The sequence below is a fragment of the Ornithodoros turicata genome, chromosome 6 (genome assembly GCF_037126465.1).
Source record: "Ornithodoros turicata isolate Travis chromosome 6, ASM3712646v1, whole genome shotgun sequence".
Taxonomy (NCBI): Eukaryota; Metazoa; Arthropoda; class Arachnida; order Ixodida; family Argasidae; genus Ornithodoros; species Ornithodoros turicata.
The window spans coordinates 14,082,072-14,109,663 of NC_088206.1; the positions used below are offsets into that span (position 1 = coordinate 14,082,072).

At 46.1% G+C, this 27,592-nt stretch overlaps 1 protein-coding gene across 1 annotated transcript in view; it reads right to left on the reverse strand.

The window, feature by feature from the left end:
* LOC135399187 (muscle calcium channel subunit alpha-1-like) overlaps positions 1-27,592 on the reverse strand; it is a 165,137-nt gene that overhangs the window by 48,805 nt on the left and 88,740 nt on the right. The window lies entirely within an intron of this gene.

Genomic DNA, 27,592 nt, shown 5'->3' on the forward strand with positions numbered 1-27,592 from the left:
ACATCGAAATTCTGTAAATACCACACCCGTTGCTTTCACCAGAGGCAACTCAGCACCGTTGCTACAATCGTTAATTTATTCCACTGGGCCAGTGTCCACACCGGTGAAAGACAAACAGGATAACACCGGACTCCATGATAGGAAATGACGTCATAGAAACCCTTTCATGGCGAGAGGAGATTCCCGTGGCCACACAGGAAAGTAAAACGACGTCCACCTTAATGGAAGCGACTAATATCAAAGCCAACCACTAATGAACCAACTGAATATAACAACAACAACAACTTTATTTTCGACCTTGGAGAGTGGGGAGTTTCATCGCAACAGGCGATACTCTACCCCATTGCTGGGTGGAATGGGGGGAATAAAATAACGAGCCCCTTTACAATAACGATCGAAGTCCGATGGTGTCCAGAAATGTCAGAAGAGCTTTGAGCGCAGAGCGTTGCTGGGCTAGATTGGGCCAGGGACCAAGCAATTTCGATAGGGAGAAAGGGCGAGAGTCCAGCTGACAAAGAGACTCGGAGAGTGTGGTTCGGGAAGGTTCATAGTGAGGGCAATGAAGAAGAATGTGCTCCAGATCCTCAAGAGCACCACAGTGGCAGCAGGTGGGAGAGTCAACTTGTCTCAAGCGGTAACGCCACTGAGCTGTAAAGGCCACATCGAGGCGCATTCGGTGGATTAATGCAGCATCTTGACGAGATGTGTTTCGTGGCATGCGGAAAGCGAGCGTGGGATCAACTCTGTTCAACATAGAGGGGGGGAAGAATGTCGGTTGTCCGTTGGCGGGAAGCCAGGGGTGTCACTAGGCGTCGCAGAATTGAACGGCGGTCTCCTCTCAGCAGAACAATACGGGTCCGTTTCCGATACGGGAATGCTGCTTCTGCGGCGCTGTCGGCCTGCTCGTTCCCCACTGAATATAATATTGTACTGTTCTGTACGGAACGCTAACAACAACTTCATTTTGATGAGATGGTAAGCCACCATTTGCCGAATAAGTACCTGTACTATACGGGATAAGCAACACAGCAGAGAGGACACTACAGAGAGTTTTAACAAGATGTCTGAAAATTTGCCTCGGGGTACCTCGAGCCACCTTCAATGTTTTGGCAACAGCAGAAGCTAGAGAACTGCCTGTAGAGGCGCTGAGAACGCAAGGAATAGTGCGCCACTATCTGCGCCTGAATCTGCACCATGACAAGCACCCCCCCGGCACGGAAATTGAGATGCCGAAATTCCGACTTCTACAAAGCCATTGCTCCTTACCAGCGCAACTTGCCAAAAAACACAACCTTTAAGAGCGACTCAGCATCCCCACTTGGACTCTAGAGCTACCGCGGATTTGCATCTTCGTGCCTGGAGTACACCATCCCAAGTCCACTTTGCCCACTGCAGTGCTGAGACAGCATTGTTTATCTACGATGGAGCGTCACTGACGGATCGACGACGGCATCAGGCTCAGCAGCTTCTTTTGTGGTTCCACTGCACAGGAAAGAGGAAATGGCACGACTGTCGCACAAAACATCTTCAACAACAGCAGAACTGGTAGCCACCCAGCTGGCAATACAGTACGTAGTGGCACAACGGTCACCTGCCGAGTGGGTTGTATACAGCGATTCAAAAGCTGGACTCCAAGCCATGCTTCCATTCTTGGGAAATGGCTCTATGACACCAACAGTTCGCCAAATACTCCATGAATACAACAAGTGTAGAGTCGCCGGCCACAAAGTAACCCTGCAGTGGATTCCTGGACAGGTGGGCATATAGGAGCGAATCAAGCTGCAGACGAACTAGCGGACATAGCACACCTATCTTCAACGTTACATCCGGTGGCATATTCAAAGTCAGATGTTACATCTTCACTAAAGTCATTGTCGCAGGAACTGTACAGACGGCGATGGGTACAATTGCAGAGTGATTCGTCGCTGCTACATCGCATAGATCCGGAGCTGAAGTTTTTGTGTTCCGTCTACGTTACCGCGCTCTGTTCAGACGTTTTTACACCGGTGTCGGTTGAATAGGCCTTATGGCCGTCATTTTCTTCATAAAGTTGGAAAAGCCGACTCATCGAATTGTTCGGTTTGTGCAACGGTGGAGGATAGTGAGCATATTGTAATGCACTGCATTAGGTATATGCGTCTCAAAGAGCTACACTAAAAGCTACACTTGCTCGACTAGACAGCAGTGTCTTCAATATAGTGAAGGTGTTGGGACTTTGGGCACTAAACACGAGGGGTGCTGCCCTGGCGGCACTTGTGAAATTTGTTCAGAGCTGTGGGATGGACACCACCTTTTAGGATCCTCTGTGCATGATCTTGGGATAATTGTGAATAGTGGACTTCTAGTGAACATGTGAATAGTGGATAATTGTGAATAGTGAACTTCTGAATAGCGAACATGTGCATAGTGAATAGTGAACTTGCGAGTGGTGCACATGAGAAGTATTTTTGGGGAGGGGGGGGGGGTAAGAATTAATGTTAGGAGTAGCAGAACAAGTCGGGAGACGAGTTCAATTTCTTCTCTCTCTTTTTTTTTTTTTTCGTTACAGGCCGCCCTCTTTCGAACGCCACGTCACGATACTCTGGGGCCGTTATGTAATGGCATATGTGGAATTTTCTACGGAGATATAATCGAAAAGAAGGTTCTTGTATCACCGAGCATATTGTTAAAAAATAAAGAATAAAAACAAGGTAGACCCATTAAATCTTGCACCTGTTTTTTTCTCAACTGCTTCCCTTTATTCAATGCGCAACTACTCTTAAACATTTTTTTAATTTCCTTTTTACATCCGATAATTTATTCAGCACGTTATCACAATGAGACGGAACTGGAAGCCGTGAATGCATGGAAAGCTAATTGAAGAAGCGTTACGAACACTGTGTGCTCGCAGCGCGCCCTTTTGCCGCCGTTCGGCGACACGGAACAAAAGACTCACGTCGTTGCACAATCCCTGTAAAGCGTACTCCACTGCGCGCATATCTACACTGTGGGAAAGACACCCTACAGAAACGACGCCACGCTCGATGTAATGCATCCTGAGGAATAAATGGAGCGAAACCTGGACTGACAGGAGAGAAAGAGAGAAAAAAACACGTCACGCTTAAACTAAGAAAGACAAAATAGAAAAGACTGTATAAGTGTTCAGTTAACAAGAAGAGAGAGAGAGAGAAAGAAGAAAAACAGATAAGGAAGAGCGCGGTCAACACATGACCAAGATTTGTATTTTTGTGCCCCCCCCCCCCCCAGTTGCAAAGAAACGAGGGTGAACAAAAAGTGGACAAAACACAAATGGCTACAGAAACAAGCTTAACGAGCGCGCCCTCTCGCGGTTGTCCTATACAACTACCAAGTAGAAAGTAAAGGACAAACGAGAAACTCGGGTGGCAACAGAAAGGCAAAAAGGGCTGTTCCGACACAGAAAGCAGTTCATTCGCAGTGGTTCCTTTCTCTCTCGCCTTCTTATTGGGAGGGGCAGGCCGCAAAGAAGATACGAAGATAGACTGTCTCTGTTTTGTATGTCTTGCTCTGGTGCGTATAGGTCGGGTGTTGTGCATCGTCCGTGTGGTGACGACAACACCAACAACGTCGGAACTCTGCCGCGTGGAAACGCACGAGTGGCGTTGTCGCAACGATGACGAAGGTTGGCTAGACAATGCGAAAGGACACTCTGGAAGAGACGTGCATCTATGTGACAAGAAAGGCGTGCAGATACCCAAGAAACACGGTGTACTGAAAGTGCGACTGCATAGGGGTGGATCAAGGCACAGTTTTTCGTGCGCGAACATTGCGTTGCTTGGAACGCCAGGTGGATATACAGTGAACCCTCGTTAATATGACCCTCCATAATCTGACATACGCACTTTACGACCATACTCCTGGGGAACAATGCAGTGAAACCTCTGCAAATCCCCCCCGTTAATATGACAATTGCGCATTATGACAAAAATTTTAGGGAACGAGCATGGTCATAATAACGAGGGTTCACTGTACTCGAATGATGAAAGCAGAGCAGCACCTGCATTAAAGCAGCTTGAGTTGAATGATAAAGTGGATTACATAGAGTTATACAATTAAAAAAAAGGCAGCTCCTGTAGGCATCCTGCCAAACGCGCTTAGATGTTTTATTTATTTATTTCCGTGTTAACGCCGCGAAGCAACTGTGGCTACGAGCGGTGTACAGACGTGGACAGATGGAGAGATGACAGGAAGAAGGAGTGGGGGACAGGAAGGGGGGTTAGTATGCGTCCTGGGCCGACTTCAGGAGGAACTGTGCCGACATTTGCCTGGAAAGTCTTCGGAAAACCAAGAGAAAACTTTAGACAGCGCAGCCGGTGGTAGGATTTCAACCCACCACCTCCCAGTCTCCAGCACGACCGTGGCTACCACCAACGAGGCGTTTACATGCGGTGGCTTTGTACTTGGCCATATCACGTGACCGTGTCACGTGGTCAATGGGTGTTACGTGATGGTTTGCCCAATAAAACTGTCGCTTTAATCACAACATATTGTGGTTTTAGGACTCGCAAGAGAGTTAAGAAATAATCAACGCCATATTAGAGGAGGCTCGTGAAAAACGGAAGTACGATGACCGCACTCGAGCTCCACCAAGCACAGTTTATGTAAACGTATAGTGACACTGGAACATCCGACAGCGGGGCAGAGATGCTGTCTTTATAAAGATGAAAACTAGCATGGCGGAAAGACAGCATCTCTGATCGGCCATCGCAGGGTCCTTGTGCCACTGCTGGTGCTCTTTCATTAACGAGGCGTTCTCTGATCGTAAGATTATAAGTGGCGGATTGCAGACAACTACTATTAAGCGCGTTAGTTTTCAGTGTGGCGCACAGCTTACACAAACGTTGAAATCCGTCCTCCAGAAGACGTGGGGACGTGCTGATGTGCTACGTTGAATAAACTGATGTCAAGCAGGTCCGCAAAGTTACAGCGCAAATGCGTAAAGTGTGCGTGCGTGCGTGCCACTGTTCACGCGTTGAGGATTACGATACCTTTACGGAAGGAGTCATACACGAAATAAAAGTTTGCAAGTAACAAGTTTGCCGTTCTTAGAAATCGGGGGTTCCAATGGACTGCAAGCGCTCTAAGAAAACAAGAGTGAATTGGGCAAATTATTACAGCTTCTAGTGCAATACGTTTAGATTACTGCTCACTTTAGTCCCCTGAAGCTGAAATTTACTCCCCACCACTGCAAATAGTCCCTAAACTACGCATAAACTTCCACGTATTTAATCCCAAAAAGGACCATAAATTTACTCCTTTTCGTCTGTGATACACAGAGCACAGCAGGATAAAAACGAGAGACTGGTGCACCAGAGGAGGAGCTTTACACTTCAAAAATTAGCCTTACGCTGCCATTCCCCTCCTTGTCTAACCGCACTTTTTTTTCTTTCTTCTGTTTTTTATATACCATGCAGTTTCTTGAAGATGTCGAGAACACTCTTCACAACCTCAACCCGCTGTAGCATTGAGTATTAGGTGTAATCAAGTTAAATATGCCTCAAACGAGAATTCAAATCTCATTAAGCGCAAGAAAAATGCTTCTAAACTCAAAATCGACGCGTCCAGCAATATTTCGTCTTTGTTGTATCATCTACCTTCTACACGATTTCTTTTTTTTTTCTTTTTTTTTGTCACGTATGGTTAGCCGAGTTTGTTTTCATCTTTTTTTCATTTTCAAGAAAGGTGCATGGTGTAACGTAGTGACGTAACAGATACATAAGACATAACTAGGCTTCCGGGTTTGCGGAGTTGGCTTATTGGCATGTTCGGAGAGTGTTTTTTCTTCGTTTCTGTTTTTGTTTTCTTTTTTTTTTTACGGCGAAGTTAATTTCCGATATTCGGAGGAGAAACGACGGCTGTGGAAGTCGCAAATAGAATCAGAAAGTGCCTCGCAGAAACGCTCACAGTTATGACTCGCAGACAACGACACCTGTATCTGACTGGTGATCTGATAACATCTCGGCATCCGGACATTCCTCGACATAGGCGCCAGGCGACTTTCGCTTGCGCCTCATCTTAACTGTCCACGTTGCAGCAACTAGCCTTTCAAGAAGACTAGTTGTATTTGTAACTTCTGTGCTCAATTGTCCACGTTGAGGAGGAGCGAACCACGATTTCCGGAAAAAGTCATGGGAAAACCTTACTCGCAGGATGTTTTTGAAGTAGAAGACGAAAACTTTCCAGACGAATGTCGTACAGTTCCCCCTGAGGTCGGCCCAGGAGGTATATTAACCCCCGTGTCCCTCCACTCCTTCCTGCGGTCCTCTCTCCATTTGCCCACGTCTGCACGTCTCTCGCAGCCACAGTCGCTTCGCGGCGCTAACACAGAGTAAAAAAAAAAAAAAAAAAACTTGCCACACTACATCAGGAAGGTCACCCTTCCTTGTTGCAGAGGTTGATAACACGTGACAAGGACATTTTTTTTTAAATTACGTGTTAGCGCTGCGAAGCAACTGCGGCTATGAGCGGCGTACAGACGTGGACAGATGGAGAGAGGACAGCAGGAAGGAGTGGGGGACAGGGAGGTTAGTATGCGTCCTGGGCCGACTTCAAGAGGAACTGTGCCGACATTCCGTCTGCAAAGTCTTCGGAAAACCCAGGGAAAACCTCAGACAGCACAGCAGGTGACAGGATTCGAACCTGTGTCACCTCCCAGTCGTGGAAAGCGATCATCCTAACCACAAGGACATACGCAAGGACAAAACACAGACACAACGGTCTGAATTGTTCTAAACTTTATCGGCGTATGTTTTCCTGATGTTCTCTTATTAATCCGAACCCTAGACATAACGCATAACAAGATCGCAAGAGAATCCCCCCCCCCCCCCCCCCACATGTCGTGCCTGGTTGGAGAAACAAGGAGAACATCCCGAACGCAGGTAATAACGACGTTATTCTGCCGTTCCCATTCGTTCGACGCTAACAAGGTAACTGTGAGTGCACGCTCCGTTTCCCTTAAGACGATGTCACTGCTCGCAATCGTTAACGCAGGATAGCGGATCCGTTGCTTGCATGAGAATTACTTCCGGTGGAAGAGGCTCTCCCCTTTCTGCTTCCTGTTGCGCGGTGTTATTTGATTTGCGCATAAATTGCGTCACGAACGCAACTGCCATTTTAGCGCAGAGCGAAGAGGAAGGTGAATAATAGAGGAAGTTCTCCATGACGAGATCTAGATAATGCTAACAACGACGAACGCTGTTCTCTTGAGGTTTGACGAAGGACCGCGCCCTTCTGGCGCCGGTTGCGACGCTATGAGACTATTGTAGAATATTATAAAGAGTTAGCTGCTTCGTCGTTTTGATAAAATTTCGATGAAATAAAGTTTTGATGCGGACGATAAACATATTTCTGCTCATCCCGTAACAGAAACAGAAATAAGTTGGGGCTTACGAATGCAGCTTCGGAATCGGAATATATTCGGTTCGGAAGCGACACCGCTTCGATTCAAAATTCTAATACAGAATTCTATATATTCTGCATAATTTGAATCGAATATGTAATTATTTGCTTCGCTATTTAAAAAAAAAACAAATATTCGCACAGCCTGAAAGTTTTTATCCGCAGTTTAGGCGTAATAAACTAGCGAAATGTGATATTACAGGGTAGCTATCTGAAAAAGCTTATCCATGCCTGCGCTCAATGCATGTGGAAAATTCCTGTGTACCCGTGGAACGCTAATTGGGACGTTTCATGGTGGTAAATTACTAACCAATTCAACATCGCAATCCAAAGTTAGAAGCAAAAACCTCCAAGCCTTTAGAGGAAAACATTCAAGATGGAAGCCATGTTGGGTAAACCTTTATAGGTAGCTACCCTGCATGTTTTGAAGTGGTACTTCATAGAGAAAACGGTGTTGAAAGGGAACCGCTGCACAGTTCAACCGAAAACAAACTATTATCGGATCCGCTGAACAAATTACACTGCATGAACAAACGACAAACGTAATTAGCACGATAGATTGCACTCTATCTTTCAAGATTGAATCTTCTGCCTACCTCTGTTAATTCTTAAGCATGTGTAAAAACACGTACATTTACGAGAGAGAGAGAAAGAGAGAGAGAGAGAGAAGAAAAAAAACCTCTCACCCTACCCAGTGGTGACGACATGAATGGCATAAGGTTAGCCCTTGTATTTTATTGTATTGGATTGGATTGAAAAATAAGAAATAAGAAGAACGACGAATATAATTTTTGTTTCCTGTCCAAGTACGTCTATGCCCGCTTCAGGTCGGAACATTGGTCAAAGAGAAAACTGTTACGAATAAAATCGCTAAAACAGTGCTAAAAACAAATAAGGACGACACCGGACGGACGCACTGCTTATTGGTTTTTAGCACTGTATTAGCGATTTTATTATGTGTGACCAACAGGCCCAAATTGGGACTTTATTGAACTGTTACGAAGTTACGAATTCAACGAAACACTGGATGTCACGTCGTACCCCGCTTGAGCCGTTGCATTGGTTAGAGAATTCCGAGGGAAACAGAAGTCATCGAACAAAAGCAACGGATCTTTCGTCAGGTGGCGCTTTCTCCGTCCTTGGAGTAAGTGTCGTCTGCAAGCGTTGAATCGTTAAGTCTGCTCCCGGCAACTATGCGGCAACTCATGCATGCTGTTAATGAAATAATTCTCAGCTTTTCTCTACCGGAATGTCTGCCATCTTTAACGTCGTTAAGTTAGTTGTTTAGTTAATGAGCTGGTTATTATTCACAAATGTAATTATGCAGACGACACCGGCATAGAACGAAACGGAATTTGTTTCCGCATACCGACACTGGGGCCCCATGCCGACTAAAGCTTACCATAAAAAGAAGCATTATAGGTGACATGTGAGTCATAGGATACACACACCCGCATACGCGCCAGGCTTACCAGACGGTATAGGTGATTTTGAATGATAAGAGGGTGTTTTTGATTTTTATATATTTCTTATTATATTTTTATTTTTCAATAAAATCGTAGGGCAAGATACGTCTTCCAACCTATGGTTTAGCTCCAAAACGCTCTTTTTATACATTTTGTATTCGTTGCAAGCGCCGTACGTTGCCTTGGGTAACCCTGTTAAGGGGGACCTTTCCTATTTCATTTAATATCCCCACTCCCCTGTTAAGGGAAGAACCTCTGGACGGAAGCCGGTCAATATTTCGAACAGAGCTCTGCGTGGGCGCCCAGAAGAAGAAGAACAGTCTCTGCTCGAAATATCGGGGACTCAGCAGACAGGTTACGTTTATTTATTTATTTATTTATTCCGTGTTAACGAGACGAAGCAACTGTGGTTAACAGGTTGTGTTGGCGTCGTCTTTTAATAGCTTGCGTTGCTTGTAAACCCATCATAACGAGTTACACATGTGACAGGGAACGCTAAATATTTTGAATTCAATAGTAAAATTGCGGTAAGACGTCTCGGGGCGACGTCTGGTGAAAAATAATCCCCAATTTGTCAGGCAACAGTGACCTATGTTCCCGGCTGGCTTACTGCTCATGATGACTACGTAGCAGACTTCTTTTGGTCTAGACACAGTGTTATGCGCATGCAATGCAGTTTTGCCGCCGTACTTCACGAGCAACGCGCAGTTGGTGGCGACTTCGACATAGTATTGCCCATAATTTTAATTTTTAATTTCCTAAAAAAAACTATAATCGCAATTGTGACGAAACTTGGGTGACGTAAGAGTGCTGGAGTGCTCAGGCTATCCAATAGATACATTTTCTGTAATTGCAACTCTACTGCTTCGCAGTACGTTTAACATTTGACAAGAAGTTGGATAGATAAGTTCGTTGAATTTTCTACCTTTTCACTGGGATAAAGCCCTGTATTGTTTTAGAGTTGTCTCTTTGAGACCGAATCAGGACCGCGTTGGTATTCGTTCTTCAGACAATAATCTCCTTCGTCAGTGCTGCGTCGACCTAACCTGCACAGACGCGAACCCAGCAGGAGAGATGCCCTGGCGTATATTAAATTATAGCGCTATAAACGGATTAACGGGCTAACGGTTTAGCGAACGCGTGTAAACATGTTCTCCCAGGAAGCGGAGACGGCACTAACTGAACATGTCTGCGACATGTATATACGTGCAGGCTTTCGAGGATGGGAAACTGCCTGCAGTGCATTCAAGCGGCATATAGGGCTGTTGAAGAAGAAATAAATTAGGGTTTCTTTCTCCGTTGGAGGGGTTCGCAAAGGCTTTGGACGTAGAACTTTCTTTGGTGACTTTTGATTTCATTATTTACTTTCGTTTATTTATCAATAAAGCAAATGAAATCGATGAAAATGAAGTAATTTATTGCTATTTCATGCTTTCCGTACGAATGTCGGCGCAGTTCCTCTTAAAGTCGGCCCTGGACGCATACTAACCCCCTGTCCCCTACTGCTTCCTGCTGGTCCTCTCTCCATCTGTCCACGTCTGTACGCCGCTCATAGCCACAGTTGCTTCGCGGCGCTAGCACGGAACTAAAAAAATATAGCGTTGTGGTGCTCAATGATTTCGATTTTCATAGAGAGGAGACGTTATCACGTTAAAATGTCACGCACTTCGCAGGTTTATAGACTAGTTGACGCACCTAAGCCGCAGAGTTTTTAGAACGAAAAATAGAACCTGTGACTGATCGATCGATCGATTGATTGAAAAAAAAAAATGAAGTGGAGATGCTAGTCCCAAAACACTCGGGACCCGGGAGGTTCGAGACTATACAGAACCTGTTCTCTGCCTTATGCGTTAGATCCCTTTATACCCTTTTATCCCTTATATTGGCACAGCAAATATGCTGTGGCTCAGATCGATGTACAGTCCCGGACACAGGGGGAGGGACGAAAGAGAAGGCGAGGGAGACGGAAAGGGTTAGTATATGCGTTCAGTGCCGACATGTATGTCCGGAAAAATCCGAGGAAAACCGCAAATCTGGTTGTCGGATTCCATCCTGGCCTCCCTGACTGTGCACCAGGAGTGTCGAGACGCAATTTTCCTCGAGTAACTTACGCATGTTTTCTGTGGCGTTACATTACAGAGTATAGAAAGTGCGTTAGTTATGCGAGCAAATATGATAACATAATGAGCCTAAAATTAGTATGGCGACCTACCACAACTCTTTAGGGCGTCACTCATTCACGTAGACGTTGCGCCAGGATGGCATGTCGAACGCGTGCACAATAAAAATACAAGACTCTCACTTACACCTCTTACTTACACTCTAATAATAAAAAAAGGTATACGTTTATTCACATACTTTTAGCATAGTAGTTTTAGTTCTTTTCAAGACTGTACGCATGAGATTAAATGAATGTCACACAGTGGGGACTGTATGTCACGCTTTGCTCTAACAGTCCTATGTTACTTAATGCATGTGCATGAATGAAAATACTTTGAATTAAACCGCCAACCGTGATATGCCGAGTGATATAAAATCATGCGACATGCATAGGGCAAAATTTGCCAAGAAAGAACAGCTATTTCTTGTAACTTAGCTAAGTTATATAGCCTTTACATCAAATTCACGGAGCACAGATATTTACGTATAGATTGCTGCACTCAGGAGACCATTTGCGAAGTTCAGCTACTATTTGCGCACCTGGGGAATAAATGTCGGGATTAGGGGACTAAAATGGGGGATAACTGGCAATATAGTGGACAACAAGCTCCAATTACTCCCCTCCTTCCTTAGCGTGCACGCTAAGGTACTAGACGGGTGTGCAACGCCGTATGTGTTACAGTACCAGCACCACCTTGAAAAAGGGCTGGTCGTTTAAAGGGGCCGTAAACAGGTACAAAAGGTGCACATTTCTTTGTGTTATATTATTGGAACTTAGGCCGTGAAAACTCCTTGCAATTACTAACGCTCAAAAACAAAAGGCGCTTGCATACGGATGAAATATTCACTGCACTCTGGTGGTGAAAAAGCTCGTCGCTGTCGGCCTCACAGAGGTAGGCAACGTCACGACTAACGCTCCGGGGGAATGCGCGTCCTGTGCGGACTTCTATGGACTTAAAAACGAGGGGACGTAGTCGTTAAGAGCGCGCCAATCACGTCCGTGCTTCGGCTGCCGTAGCCGTCGGAAGCCACTGGTGTAGCCACAGAAAGCTTGTTGTCCAAGTGGTCGGCGGTGATTGGCTGAATCCTGATTCTATATTTCTACGTAGCGAGGGAGGAAGACGAGGCTTTCTTCATCTAGGTGGCGTTGCTTACACGCGCGTCTCTCTCCCGTCCTTTCCTTCTCATTCTCGTACCTCGAAGTAGGCGCACACGTGCGTGGATTACATGAGACAGCAGAAAGGACAATATCGAGCGAAACCTATCCAAATGTGCTCGACTCTGGAGACACCACTCGACGACGAAGGCCAGTGTGCACTCGAGAGGGGAACCGATCGAGAGCAATTCGCGGTGAAGATGGTTCAGTTACGGTTTCGTATTTGTCTCCTGGCTGGACCGGTGAGCATATAATTGCGTTGCCACAAAATTCCGTACCAGGAATGTAGGACTAGAGGACAGGGAAGCACAAGGATATTTTGTTTCGTTTCTAATCGAGTGAGCGAGAAGGGCTCTGCAAGGTTGTCTTCGTTTTGTAACGCCATCCTGAGAAACAGGCCGAAAGCAGATGATTACGCCGCATGTCGTGAAGCGCAACGGAGTGTACTGGACAGAAACGTCAACGGACCTCTTGACATCAGGAAAGCATTCTGACGTGTGACGTGCCATCTGCCTGTCGGACAAGATGTGTTCCGATTGGTATTTGCCTTCCCCGGAACCGCTCGTTAAATGCATACCTATTCGGAAATCTAGTAACAAATTATGCCACCCGAAGCGTGCTGGAGCACCCGGTCGAAAGGTATAGCGTTTAGCTTATACCAATAACCAATGAAATAGGAAATAGTCTTTTCCTATACGGATTGCTACACTCTAAAAAGATAGCTTCACTACACAACATGGTCTGCCGTGAATGGTACAGCTATCGCTTTTGACATGCGGAGTAGGCGGGCCGTACGCCCCCTTTTTGGCAATTAACGTATACTGCCACGGAAGGGCGTACCCTTCCCATTTTCAACATTTTCCCATTCTCTGGGGCTTATTCGCTGCGCGAGCGAAACGAACCGGCATAAGGAATCGTTAGCTTAACGAAACGAAAAATGATAACGAAGTTGCACGCATAACGAGGAAACGAGGCTGTCACTGCGGGCCTAGCAGGCCCGTGATTTGCTCCTCGTAACGCATGACGTTATTTCCTCGTTTTCGTTAAAAGTGGCGCAATCTTTGGCTTAGGCAAACTACATACCGTGATCGGTATTATACGAGAGGGTAACCCAGGTGAAAAGACGTTAACGTTCCATGCACCCACAGAGAACAAGAAAACGGCGGAAGGTTTTTTTGCCTGGAAGATAACGGAAGCTGCGAACCGTGAACCACGCAGCCGTAACCGTCAAGATGAATTTCAGTTAGATGAAATATATTTTAGGAAGCAATTCCGCATGTCAGAAAGAGCAGCCCACGTACTACACTGTTAGAAAATTTTATACCTTTTAGGGTATAAACGGCTTGTCGCAGGACGTTTGTCCCAGGTATAAAAGTCATTTTATACCTCTCTGAAGGTATATTATTTTTACCTAATGGTATAAACATATATCTCCTTGAATGTGTATTTTCAAATCCGGGGTCTAATCTTGGAAAAGTGGTATATTCGATTTATTTCAGCGCTTTATGTAAGAGTGGCACTTTCATGATCTAGCTCGTAACAAAATTAGAACAAAATAATATTGAGCGACAAGTGCTTTAATAACATCAACTACCGCGAGAAGGAAAGGGAAAAATAAAATGCCTGGAGACGAACCCACACAAGCGTACCCACAAACTGATATTCACAATGTGCAGGTGTAAAACGTAGAGTGGAGCTCCTGTAGAACACCCTCCACGCAGGAAGTAACGTGGGAGGATTTAATGACATGGGAGGAGCATTTAATTTAATATTACTCAAACATCGCATATATGCTTTCACGATGCATCTAGCCCCCAAAAGGCGTACAGTTACACATTTTCTTACTCTTTAGAGAGCACGGTTGGTTCTAAACATGTTGTGCGATGAAGCTCTGTTTTTACAGTGTAAGTCTTGCAGACATTTCGCCTCTGAAAGCGAGGGTAAAAAGAAAGATAGAAAGGAAGTACAACTACACACCCGACCATCTTATTCCTTGTTATCCCTTGCGGTGTCATCCAGCCGACAAACAATAGCTAAAGCAAGCCACCGCAAGATAATATGCTTGTCCGCAGCGGGTCGCTGTCGCGAACTGCCGCTGAAACCGCTAGAGTTGCACAGCGCTTGATGTATACCCAACGTCGACGTAAAATAGGAAAGGAAAAAGAATAAACAGGGCGGAATCTAATATCCAAAATATGCTCAGAGGGACGGCTTTCGAAATTGCGTTTGGAATACAATGCCATGCATGGCTTGCAGACGCTTAGAATCTTTCGAAATGCTTTCAAATTTAGAACTCATATTGCAAAGCCCCGTGGAAGTTTCAAAACGTTCCATAAGGTCCACTCCGTATGCTCTCCTATTAGAACACATGATTGGTTCTGGACAGATCATTCTTTTCGGGCTACTGAATATTTCAGCTACGGTATGGTTAGACTGTAAGTGAACTTAGCTCGCTAAATTTATCCAGTGTCACGAGTCGACATAATTATTCATCAAGAGCAGATACGTTGCAATTACAGGCTCCGCGTAAGGTCAGTTACTCTACTTTATACTGTATAAAGCGGAGTGAGTGACTTTAGGGGTAGTCTAATTGCAACGTATAACATCGTACATGAATTGGATTGGGTTGGGTTGGATTGGATTTGAGTGAAAATTTAGTTTTTGGCTCCACAAGTGTGGAATTGGCTACTACTGTGTAAGACATAGTACAATGAACACCGTTATGGTCCAGATTTTGTGCTGGCACCATGCGTCAAGACCTTTTGTGCGCTCAGATGTCCCGGATGTATTTTACCACGGCCAGTAATTTTCTCAGAAAATTAGACGGCCAGTAATTTTCTCAGAAAATTACTGGCCGGGGTGGTATTTGGGGTTAGGGAGAGCTTCCAGTGGGAGGTATATGTACTGGTAGTTTAGCTGAATTGGGATATCTCAGAAATTTCAAAGAGGGATAAGGATACTGAAAAAAATAAATAAATAGATACTGCTGAAAGAATGCAGAAGAACGTAGTGTTTCCTTCTCCCTTTTCTTCGCACTCTCCTTCTCTAGGTATAAAAACAAATTATTGTGTATGAGCGACAGTGTCATCACCATCACCCACGCATCGGGCATCGTCGACGAGTGAACGCCATCCATGAACTCTTAATTCGGCCCATTAGCAACCTAAAGCCCCAATAAACCCTTGTCTTGCCTTTCTTAAACCCCGATTACTCTGAGACTCTTACTTAAACCTGTTGATTCGATCCTTCATCTACCATCGAGCCTGGCTAAACGGGTACGCCAGCAGGGCCACCGCACTTACCATCACGGCCAGGGGGCGGATGTTGTCTTCCCCTTTATGCCTGACATGTGCGAATAAAACTTTGTGGATAGAAGTGTGTTATCTGTACTTCTGTGTAGTATCTCCGAGTCTCAGTGCATCTGCATCTGCATCTCCCTTCAAATTCGCGTAAGCGGTGGAGGGAGGCAAATAGGAGCCGGTCCCTCATACTGGAGAGGGGCCCCTTGAAAATGCGGTCGTTAGACAGCCCCAATAGACGATTTCAGAAAATCCCAGTGCTCCTTACACACGCGTTACATTCTGGGAGATTACTGGAATGAGGAAGGGAGAACGTTTCGTTTTCGCTGGTTTCGACACCTCGTGGACAAGCGGCCGAGAGATATGAGGAACCGAAAGACCTTCTCCTCCTTTTGTTATCAGCAAGTTCCCATGGAGCTAAGCTCTCTCGGATTTTCTGAAGTCGTCTATTGCTGGTTTAGGCACCACGTTCAGAATTTGCCTTTTGTGCCTGAACCACATTTCTGTAAGAGAACTGAGAAATGATTTAACGAAAAAATAAGTCCGACAGGGTTCTGGAGAGAGAAGATGTAGCTCGTAGTTGCGGTTCTCACTGACTCATTGGAAATGTCATACGTTGTGCGCTAGTGGCAGACGTGGACCAACATATTCCCTATACGGTCGATTTCATACAGGCTTGTTTGCCTCCAGTTTGCCTCCAGGTGGCGAAGTTTCCCGATAGAGTCAATTATTCAAAGCTCCGTACTATTGCCAGGCATACATATACGTTGCCCGTCAGAAGTGGTAATGAGCTAGCACGGAAGGCGGAGTCATTAGGCGAGAAGAAAAGCATGCATACACGCACCTCGTTCAAAGTGTGTGTGTGTGTGTGAATGTAATCATTGCGTGCAGTCTCGAAAGTCTGACGGAGGGAATCGATAGGGGCGACGAATGAAGGTCGTTAGTATCTTATTGCCCTCACCCTCCCCCCTGTTTCTGTGAACTGAAGGAGCGACCGAAGGAAGCGTGGCGGAGAAATGGAACGAGCGTCAACATCGATATGACCATCTCGCGTGGCTCCACACTATAGCTACCATTCAAGCAGAACTGCAGTCACAGAACTCACACTTTCAGAGACACATAAGACGTGTATTTCGGAGGTTGCGTCTGTTAAGCATGACACGCAAAGCGTCCGAATTCTTTCCGAGCCAAATTCAGGACCGAATTCGGTGTTACCTTAAAAAATAAAGTTGCTTGTCCTTTGTAGCAGTTGACTTATACGGCGAGGCTGACATTCTCTCAGAACGCAACTACAAAATGACTCAGGCACAACAACAACAACATAGATGAATGGATGATGATGATGATGATGATGATGATGTGGGATGTTTCCCTGCGTTGAGTGCAGGACCCTACCCCATTCCAAAAAGGTTCACATGAAAGGATGACGTGGGAAGGAAATCCCTAGAGTTCGTGAAGGAGGTCGGTGGCCCTCAGAAAGGAAAGAAAAGAAAAGCGCCAAGTGCACTCAGGCACAAGGGAGATAGAGTGGGAGGCAATCCCCGTTGAAAGCCATTCTATCCTTTAGAAAATCCCGAAACTCCTGAAAATGCCGTGAAAATGCGAGAATGCCTGAAATGAATGAATGCCTGAAATGCCTGAAAGAATGTCTGAAAATGCCGAGTTTTGCTATGCAAATTAGCCGAAACCGAAACAGCGCGCCTCAGGAGCGCATCACCAACGCCGACGGTGGCTTTTATCTGGGTCGCCAAGCGACTTGTCTGGGCCGCAGATCAGCATTTACTCCAATCATCTCTATATCGCACCAAAGCACGTTGCCCTCTGACGTGGAATGAGCGCTGTGCCAACACCACCTAGACAGAGGAAGCTTGCTCACTAGTCGACGTGACGCGACAACTACGAGTCAGCCAATCAGTATCGTGTTTTCAACGGCCGTAGCCAATCACGAACGTGCTTTCAGCAGTCGTAGCCATGGAGACGAACCGCCGCCGTCGTCTGCTAGTAGTGATTGAACGTCCCCGTGTACTAAATGGGGAAAACTTCGAAATAAAGCGCAAAATAGTCCCATATTTTTCTCAAAAGCGTGTTGCACATTTTGTCTGCAGATTTTTGTCTGCAGGTTCGAAGTTAGGTGCAATCATTTGCGAGTTCTTACAATTCGCAGAACGGGGAATCGCAGCAGTAGCAGACGAATTCTGACGATATATGTCCACGTAGCGAAGGAGGGAGAGGAGGCAATAAGCAGGCCTTCTGTATCTATATAGGTGGCGTTGGCTGTGCTCCCTGCGCTCCCGACCAGCGCGGTTTCGGTTTCGGTTTGGCTGTTCCATTTGGAGAACAAAATTCGGTGATGGATACGCGTTTCAGGATTTTGAGAATGGAATGGCTTTCAGCGACGATTGTTCCTCATTCTTCTATCTCGCCCTTGCCCGAAATCCCATAATTAAAGAGTTAATTAATGAGTTTCAGGTAATTATCTATCTAGAAGCTACATATTCAGTTCAGGAGGATGTCTGCCAGGCCGTATAGCTCAACTGCAAAAAACAACATCTATGTTGCTCTCATAGCTTTATATAAAAAAGAATATAAATAAAACAAAACGCCCTGTATACCGAAACGCCTTATGCATACGCTCGGCTTATCACAAAAACTTAGGGTGCGCTCTCTCTGTTGGAGAGATCCGCGATATTTTGGGTATAGAGTTAAATGACTTAATTTTAATTCGATTAACCTCGTGTTAATATGCAATTACTTACACGCTGAATTAATGCGGTTACTCTAATTATTAATTTTCTAGCTATCAAAACTTAAGGATTTAATTAATGACACTAATCTTAATTTCTATTAATTCCATTAATTTCAGTAACTCAACCCTACCCCAAACCGCAACTCCGAAACGTTACACGAAATTTCTCAAGCGTCAGTCACAGTAACGCACGGAAATACCTCAATTCTACGTGAAAACAGAGAAGTCAACTTCTAATTGACTTCTCGATGCTTTCTTCCACAATGGGCAGCTCGACTCGTCTGGCAAGACGCGACAGAGCTTGGGCGCCATTGCCCTTAGAGGGCTCTTTCTTGTTTTCTGTCTGACACTGAATGAAACGGCATCGTTTCTGGGCGAGGAATGCACCACGGGGAGCTCTGCAATCGCAGTAACGAAGCCAATCTGTTGGTCATTCCGAGGATTGAAGAGCCCATGTACACGACCAATTCTCCCATTAGCGGCCGACGCCTCCTTCACGACGCCCCTGCCGGCAGAGATCAATACAGGAACACCTCCCCCCTTTCCGCACCAGGAGGGCAACTGCATATAGGAAATTAATTTCCTCGTGCTGGGGTGTGATCCGTTCAGACAGGAAACGTGAACGAAGTAGTCGATATTAGCGAGTTTTAGCACATCGGAACGTATTGACAATAGCGGTTCTGGAAACGTGACATATAAGCCAATCAACTTATTCCTCGGAACTTGTTGGCATCGTGTTGCTGATCTCTGATTGGACAGCTTTTCTTTATGGTATCGTTTTCGCGGAGTACGCTTCCGTTCTACAGGCTACCTTCGCCTGTGTTGAAACCAAATGGTGTGAACGTACATCGTACTTTTTGGATAATGTTGAGCCGGACTCTCGTCCCCCCTCCCTCCATCTCTTTCTTTCTCTCTCTCAAAATTACTTTGTCGGTGGCCAAGTCCAGGCCGCCGACGCTCTGCCCCTCAAAGCTCTTTTGACCTTTTTGGACACCATATGGGACCTCGATCCTTATTGTGAAAGGGCTCGTTTCATCCCCGACATCACCACCAGCAATGGGGTACAGTACGGCCCCTGGCGATGAAACTCTCCATTCATGATCTCAAAATAAAGTTGTTGTTGTTGGATAATGGTGCTAATCGAAGCAACATGCGTACCTGCACAGTGAAAGAGAGAGAGAGAAATAGAAATACGTATACATAAAATATGTACTTGTGTTAAATAAGGTGCACAATAATAATGCGTTATGGCCGGTACAGTAAGCCGGATATATTACAATACAGAAAGAAACATAACAGAGAAGTTATGATGACACTATCGTGTTGAAGACAAACAACAATAGATTATGACGATGATGGTCTCGTCGTGTTGGAGAGGTACACAGAGCTGGCGGAATAAATCTTGTAATAAATGTAGAGTCCAGCATGACTGAATGTATCGGCACAGAGATGAACAGAAGAAGGCAAGAGGAGGTCAACAGAAGAGGCCAAAGAGGGGGGGGGGGGGCAACTTGCTAAACAGTTGCTTGGTCACGTGGCTATGTTTTATCAGTCTCCTTTTGTCGCCGATGCTGACACAATGCTGGAACGCTCTTGGTCCACCCACTTGTATTTGCCCTTTTTTAAAGCCAAACTAATGAGGTCACTGCCTTCACAGTCGGGGAAAAAAAGATTGCGAGACGCCCAGTCCCTTGACCTATACTTGCATATAGTGTTTCGCTGCGCACGATGGTCAGTCAGGAAGCCCTTGTTGCACCTGCTCACTGCTCGGTTTGCGCGATGTCAACCAACACCAACTAGAAACAAATCCTTATCGCTTACACGGGGGGGGGGGGGGGAGGTAGAGGTAGCTTGGCGATGATGGCCGCACTCAAGTGGGCATCGTCACGACTATAGTCAAAAAATAGGAGAGTGATCGCTTACACGACGTGGCCTTAACAATCAAGAGTCCGCCAATCACGACTGTGCTTTCGCCCATAGCTTTGGAATCAAGCCGCCGTCAGCTGCTTGGGTAGTCAATGGAGGACGCAAAGAGGCTCTGTTTGTAATCGTCTGCGGCGATTGGCTGGAATCCTGACTTAAAGGGACACTAAAATACAAAGACAAGTTCACTTCAAATTACGTTACACGCTATGTTAATTTCGTACTTGTTATCATAATTCAAAACTTCGATTCCGTTACGAAGCTACGATCGAAATTATACCGGACTCTTTCTTGCTTCGGCGGTAAGCAGTGAACGTCGTTTCAGCTTGGGCATAGGTGTTTTTAGTCAATGCTGCGCGTGCACGCGCGTGCCACGCCATGGAGCAGTCCCGGTGAAAAACATAGCGCGCTTGGGAAGCGGACTGGCGTTGCTGTGAGAGAAAGACGTGAAGATAAATGCTGTCAGTGGAACATTCGCAGAACTGTTGTGGGCTATCATTCAGTGAGTCGGTATTGAACAATGCCGCAGTGCGCATCATGACGCGCATATACAGAGCACTACGATCGGACCCATTTCAAGTCCGCACGGCCACGATAGGTATGCGCGCGCTTCTCCTGCTCTCTCATTGGATGCCGCAAATTTCTGCATCCTGGGGATCTCATTCGTTGCCGCCAGAGACGGCTCTTTTTTTCATTGCGGTTTTCTTCTTAACGGTAGCGCTGTGTGAACTAATTTTGCTTGCATTATACTAATTGAAACACGGACCTTCATTTGAGAGTAAGTTGTTTTTGCATTTTAGTGCCCCTTTAATGTGACTAAGTGTGAAGGAGTAAGAGGATAGCGTTATAGTCTGTGAGGCCGAAAACAGCGACCCCACGTCAAGATTGGGAGGTACCCGGGTTCCTAGTGCCGGCTGTGCTGTCTCGGGTTTTTCCTGGGTTTTCCTCAGACGCTGTCAGACATATGTCGACACGGTTCCCTTAGAAGTCGGCCCAGGGTGCACACTTACCCAGAGCGTCAGTCGTCTCGTTGCCCACCTCTGTGAGGACGAAAACGGCGAGCTCATTCAGCACCACCACCACCACCATTTAACCATGTGTTAAACAGGCCTTCTGTATCTCTAGGCTACGTTGCGTCAGCCCTGTCGACGGAAGTACGAGTGCGTGCTTCCGGTGGAGCTGGAGTCGTCTGTTTCCTCGGTACGACGCATGCGTGTGGAAACGCGACAACGCATCGGACAATGCAGAGTATCGGAGAGGCTAAAACAGACGCTATCTAGAGCAGACGACATGAAGGGAACACCAAGTTGTAAAATGCAAATCCATTCATAATCGAAAGTGAAGTCGCAGAATCTTGAAATTACAAGGTTCCGTCCTAGCCAGACCAAGCTACCGCGAAAGAAGAGCAGACGATACGTGCACCAGGACGTGACGTCACGCTGTTACCGACCAATAGGAAGAAACTTCCGTAACAACAAATCTGCTTCGCTTCTCTCCTCTGAGGGAAGCGCAGTGTAGGCATTTTATCTAGTGTTGCGGGAAAAACGTACGCCGGTAACGTTTTAACCAATTCGGATGAAGCCATGCCCTGTTGACTAGTTGACTGGGTTCGTCTCCTTTTGTGTCCTTAACCTTGCATCGGGGGTTACCAGTCCCCCCGTGACAAAAAAAAGGTGGCCATGTTAAATCAAACCCACTGTGCGGCTGTATCCATTCAAATGCGGGTAGCTTCATCATTGCGTCGAGGTACTTCGCCATTGGAGTCACTGAATAAGTTTACCCGAATTGAATGGATTTACTGAATAGGTCAGTGATAGTATTCGAAATGAGGTCATTTTGAGGTCATTTCAGACGTTTCCCAGGTCTGCTTGGAAAACGTCTATTGGAGCTCTGCGCGGGTATGTAATTCTCGACCCGCACCCGCAATGCACACGCAAACACAGTCTCCCAATCCGCACCCGCGCAAGTTTTTGTGGATCTACCCGCACCCGCGTCCGCGGGTCGTGCGGGTATATAGGCAGACCCGCACTACAGGGTCGTGCAGCAGCGTTGCACAAGTTAGAACACTGCAGCGCAAAGTTGAAAAATAAATAAATAAATAACGAAACACGAAAGCGTTTGTGGATGTTTAATCGCACTTTAGATTTGGTACATCAAGTGCACGATACATAATTGTTGAAAGAACCGTCATCACATTATTATGAAACGGACTGAAAGCCCGGTCTTTTGCGCGTTTATTTCGCGAAAAAGCATGAACGGTGGTACCCGTACGACGCGCATCGGCAACGCAGGTGCTCTCGCACTTTACCCGCATCAAGTCGCATTTTCTACCCGCAAATCAGATATTAATGCGGGAATCCGCGCGGATACGCGGGTACACTCGCACCCACGCAGACCTCTATTCATGATACCCCCGAATAAACGCTTTTTCTGTTGGACAAAGTAGAATTAAAGAAGCATAACAGTTTGCTGAATCCAACGGGTAACCATATCGCACCGCTTACAGAGAATAAAGCGTCGTCTGCTTCCCACCACCCGAAAAAAATCTCCAAAACTACACCCGGCTTGGTCGTATGCTTTAATATTACGGCGGTCGTTTTCCTCCAGTAACCTCGGCAGAAAAGGGGTAATAAGTTTTTAATGCACCGTCAAAGGGGACACAACTGAGGGCGCCAACTGTCGCATCGGAGCGGAATGAAAATTTATAGATTGCAAACCCACATTCCAAAAGGCTTATAATGAAGCCTTCGGGAGTTTTACGCTCCCATTACTCCCTAGTGTATTTCGAGAAAAGAACAGGCGCCCGTTAACTGCGTTCTCAGTCACTGATCGTACGCTTTCCGTCTTCCTATGCCGAGCAGGCGATTCTGCTCTTATTCCCCTATTTCGGTACTAAGAAAGCAGGGGTGTAAAAGGGGGGCGAACATTCAGCAGTACCCGCGCTTATTTCGGAACGGAAAGTGTCATAAATAGTTTATAAGCCCAGAAGCGCATGACTTGAACGGGCAGTGTAACGCTGTTGTAATTCGGGCCAATGAAACGCAGAAGGACGAACGGAACACTTAAAGGGGCAACGAAGTCTCCTTCCATAAATTCTTAGTTTTAGGCTGCGGTATATTGTGCAACAAGTAATATGCACATGCGCTCCTCACGAAGAATGACGGCAGTAGCGGGATTTGTAGCGCGCACGAGAAGTCTGTGATATGCACACCTTCTGGAATCCTTTCTCCCGCTTTTAGAGAACTGTGTTGACGTCACTCCATGACGCAGAGAGTACGCCGCAAAGAGCGCCGTTCTATGTCCGTAGCGCACGAATTTTCACGAGGAATCAACACTTCGCGCCTGCTCGCTACAGTGATGCTACGTCGGGTGGACCTGATGACGTCACGCTAGGAGATCGTGCTTGGCCTCAAAAGTCGCGCCCCGCATCTCATGGCTGCTTTTTCAGGGGTGTTTTTGTTGGCTTAGTTATGCAGTGAGGAAACGCAAAAAGAAAAAAGAAAAAAGCAAAGCAGCATCGTGGCTCCTGATTAATAGATTGATGAATGAAGCGGGGTTTTGAGCCATGGCAAAATGTGACGCCCTTGCTCATTTCAAATTATCAGATTTGGAAAATCTTTTCTCCTTTCGCATTTTTCAGAGAAGCGCCCTGATGCGTCCGGCGCAGGAACTAAGCCATTTTGCGCAGTCACGTACCGCACATCAGGACGCCTCGGAACCCACCCTCTATCTTCGGAATAGCGAATTCCTAGAGAAGCGATTCAAGTGCTCGGATGCGTGCAATTTCATTAAACTAAACCTATCATCATTAAAGTAAATTTAAAACAAAGCCGTCTTCAAAAACACATTCTTTCATATTTTTCAATTTTTTTTGAGATTTAGATATTTTTTTCATTTTCCCCGCAGGACGTCGTAGATGACTTTCAGCGCCAGGTTCTTCTTTAGCCCAGGCTTGACGGCACGAAACACATTCACGTGGCTTGGATAGACGATGCCCGCATCGATGCTTTGTGCCAAGCAGGAATATGACACCTCTTGTGCTTCGTGGAAGCCATCGGTACTGTCTGCACACACACCAGTCTCCAATGGCTGACCTCTGTCGACCAAAAAACGGGTCAAAGAGTACAACAGAACGACATTGCTCGGGGACAGCGCCAACGCCAGCAAATGCCAAAGACCGCATAAGCGAATCACAATGATCCGCGTTAGCGCCGCGAAGCAACTGTGGCTATGAGGACAGTAGGAAGGAGTGGGGGAACGGGGGGGGGTCAGTATGCGTCCTGGGCCGACTTCAGGGGGAACTGTGCCGACATTCGTCTGGAAAGTCTTCGGGAAAACCCTCAGAAAACCTCAGACAGCACAGCCGGCGGTAGGATTCGAACCCACCACCTGCCAGTCTTCAACACGACCTTGGCTACCACCAACGAGCGCAACAACGGCTTAACCCGCTCGGACGTGCCGCTGGTGACACGGCTTCGGGAGCATTGTTTCCAGTGCTTCACCTCTGGAAACGGGTAACGAATTCTGAACAACCGGATAGAAAAAAAAGAAAAGGAAGAAGAAAAAGAAAATAAATAAAGAAAAGACGGACAAGAAAAAAAAAAGAAAAGAGAAAAAGACGACAATGTTGTTCCCGATCCCGCTGACCGGATGACTACTCTTTGGCTTCAGTCCACGCCTGCATGGAGCGCGGGGCTCGGTTTGAAATACCCCCCCCCCCCCCTCCAATGCAGTACCGTTCGTTCCCTGAATGCCAGACGGCTACAGAAAAGTTGCTAAACCCGGTGATCCAGTTGCCTGTTTAGCGACGACTTACAATCTAAATTTATCGCCGTTGACCCGGTAGGAATTGTGGTCTGGCCACGCTGTGCGGGCTACGGATAACGAGCCGGCGACAAAGATGGTTCCGGTCAGAAAACTTCTCGCACGACTAGGTTGCGCGGTACAGAAATACTTCGCTTTTGTTGTACGTCTAGATGCCTTATGTGGACGGGGACGAAGACTGATTACCTTTCGTCAGGACGCTGAACGAAAATTGACTTTTATTATCAACCAGGACCGAAAATATCAACATGGGAGGCATAAGAAGGAGAGTATTGATTGAGTACTGCTTCATCGCCGTGGCTAGCAGAAATTCACGTCTTGTAGTATATTGTCGGGTGCAATATCTAATAACGAATAGGACGATGTCCAAGGACTTCGAGGTCCGATAGTCTCCGACACTTGTTTATATCATCTATTTCACTATTTCCTTCTTCTTTCGTTCCTTCTCATGAAGGGATGGAAAAGTCTTTTCTGAAGGAATGTACCCCGAACATTCGGATTTTTAGAATACTGCATAGTTGTGTATTTAAACTTGAATTTCGAACCTAATATGGAATTCCACATTGGAATTTCTGATCGAAAGAGTGTCTCCTTCAAAGCAAATATGTTCCAGTAGTTCGGGAGCTGCATGTGTAGTCCCGAAAACGTTCGTTTCTGTTTCAAACGATCCATCCGTACAGCCCTACCTAATCACTTCATTAGTTTTTCTAGTCTTCACAGGACTAAGGGCTCTAAGTAACCATAGAGACTCGAAGAGGGAACATAAAACCGTGTGAGATGGTTGTCCCACGTTCTCGCACTTTGGAACACAAGTTTGTGTCACAAACCGTATACTACAGGTATATGCAGGTATACAGGTTTGTGTCACAAAGCTGTATACTAGCATACCTTGCATTTAGGTTTGTGTCACAAACCTGTACACGGACAACACACTGCGGAACGCGAAATCCCTGAGCCATATATTTCATTCCTATACAACCCTTAAAAAAAAAGAAAAAAAAAAGTAGAAAATCCCGTATTTCCTTTGCCAATTCAGTGTCACAGCTTGACGTCTCCACACAAAATCTCACTCCATACAAAACACAGCGTCGAAAACATTTCACAGCTCTACACAACAATGGAGGAGAATCGAGACAAAACGCTTGACAGATGACTCTCCGGGTGCCAAGACGTCACAACGACGGCGCTACGACGCCACAATGACGTCAAGCGCTACACCCACGGCAGTGCTGTGGAGTAACCAGGGGAACCGGCACGTCAAGTGGACAACACTCCGGCGAAACGGAAAGAAGACAAAAAGTAGACGATAAAAAGAAAATTGAAATATAAAGCAAAATCGAAGACACAGAGTGTCGACTCGAACGATGGAAAGGATAATAAAGGGAAAGTGTTGGAACGTGCTTTTTCGCAGCAGCGGGACAGGATCTTTATATAATGGGACACTGTCATTACAAAACCTCTCTGGCTCTGCGCTGAGGAAAGTGACTGCCAGGTTCGTGTATCGTTTGCTTCTTTCGTTCGTCTTCACGTGTTCTTCGGATATGTTTTTTGCGCTGAGAAGAAAGGTGTCTGTCTCGTTGCGAGAACGGTGTGGGAAACGCGGATCGAAGCAGAGGCTCTGAAATTCAATTTCCTGTGCTGCTGTACCGGGAACTAGAGACATCCGTTTTTTTCTCCGGTTCTCCTCTCTCTCTCTCTCTCTCTCTCCCCTCTCGCTCTCTCTCTCTTTCTTTCTTTCTTTCTCAGTCTTCCTTCGCGTCGTCGCGAAGACAGGTGAGTGTCGACACGCGTTACAGAAAAGTTTCTGTTTGGCTTTCCTCTGTGCTGTAAAACAGGGAAGCAAGGTACCGTTTTGCGAAGTACACACACACACAGTATTTTTTTACGCATCTCAGCGTGCAAAGAGGGTGTTTTTAAATAAATATAAACACATCCCTTTCTATTGCTCAGGCTCAGCAGTCAGTAGGGAACGTTGGACATGTACTACAAGGAATTCTACGAAGTGTTATTTAAGCTAAATTGAATTTGTTGAATTGAGCTCCGAAATTTGCCAGAAGTAATATTTTCTTGCTAGAATCACAAAGCGCATTGGAGAGTTCTCCAAATACACCTCAAAATGCGCCATCTATGCGCAAAGATGACAGAGAGAGCGAGAACAGGGAAACAAATTTGTTTGGCTAGAGGCAAGACATGTAAGCCACCAATAGACGAGAGATGCGAACTTATAGCACGCCAATCCAATAGGCGAGCCAAGCATATTTTCCAGGAAATGGCAGCCGCACGCGTAGCTCTGCCTCCCTTTTCACACTTCACCCCTTCCTATTTTTTCTCCCCCCACCCCGGGGGCAGCACCCTCTGCGTAAAGGTTTCTCAAGCGTGATCGCATCGAGATGTTTCCGATTCGATAGCTTCGACTAGCGGGAGCGGTCAACGCAAACATAAATCAGGATGCGCTGATCCTGGGTGCGATAGCAGCGAGACATTTATCAAACCGATCCTCCGATTCAATATCGGAGAGAAAGACGTTTTTCTCTTCACGAAGGGAGAAAATAAGACACCCGTGAAACAACGCCAGTGAAAGCAGTGAAAGAGTGCCTTCGAT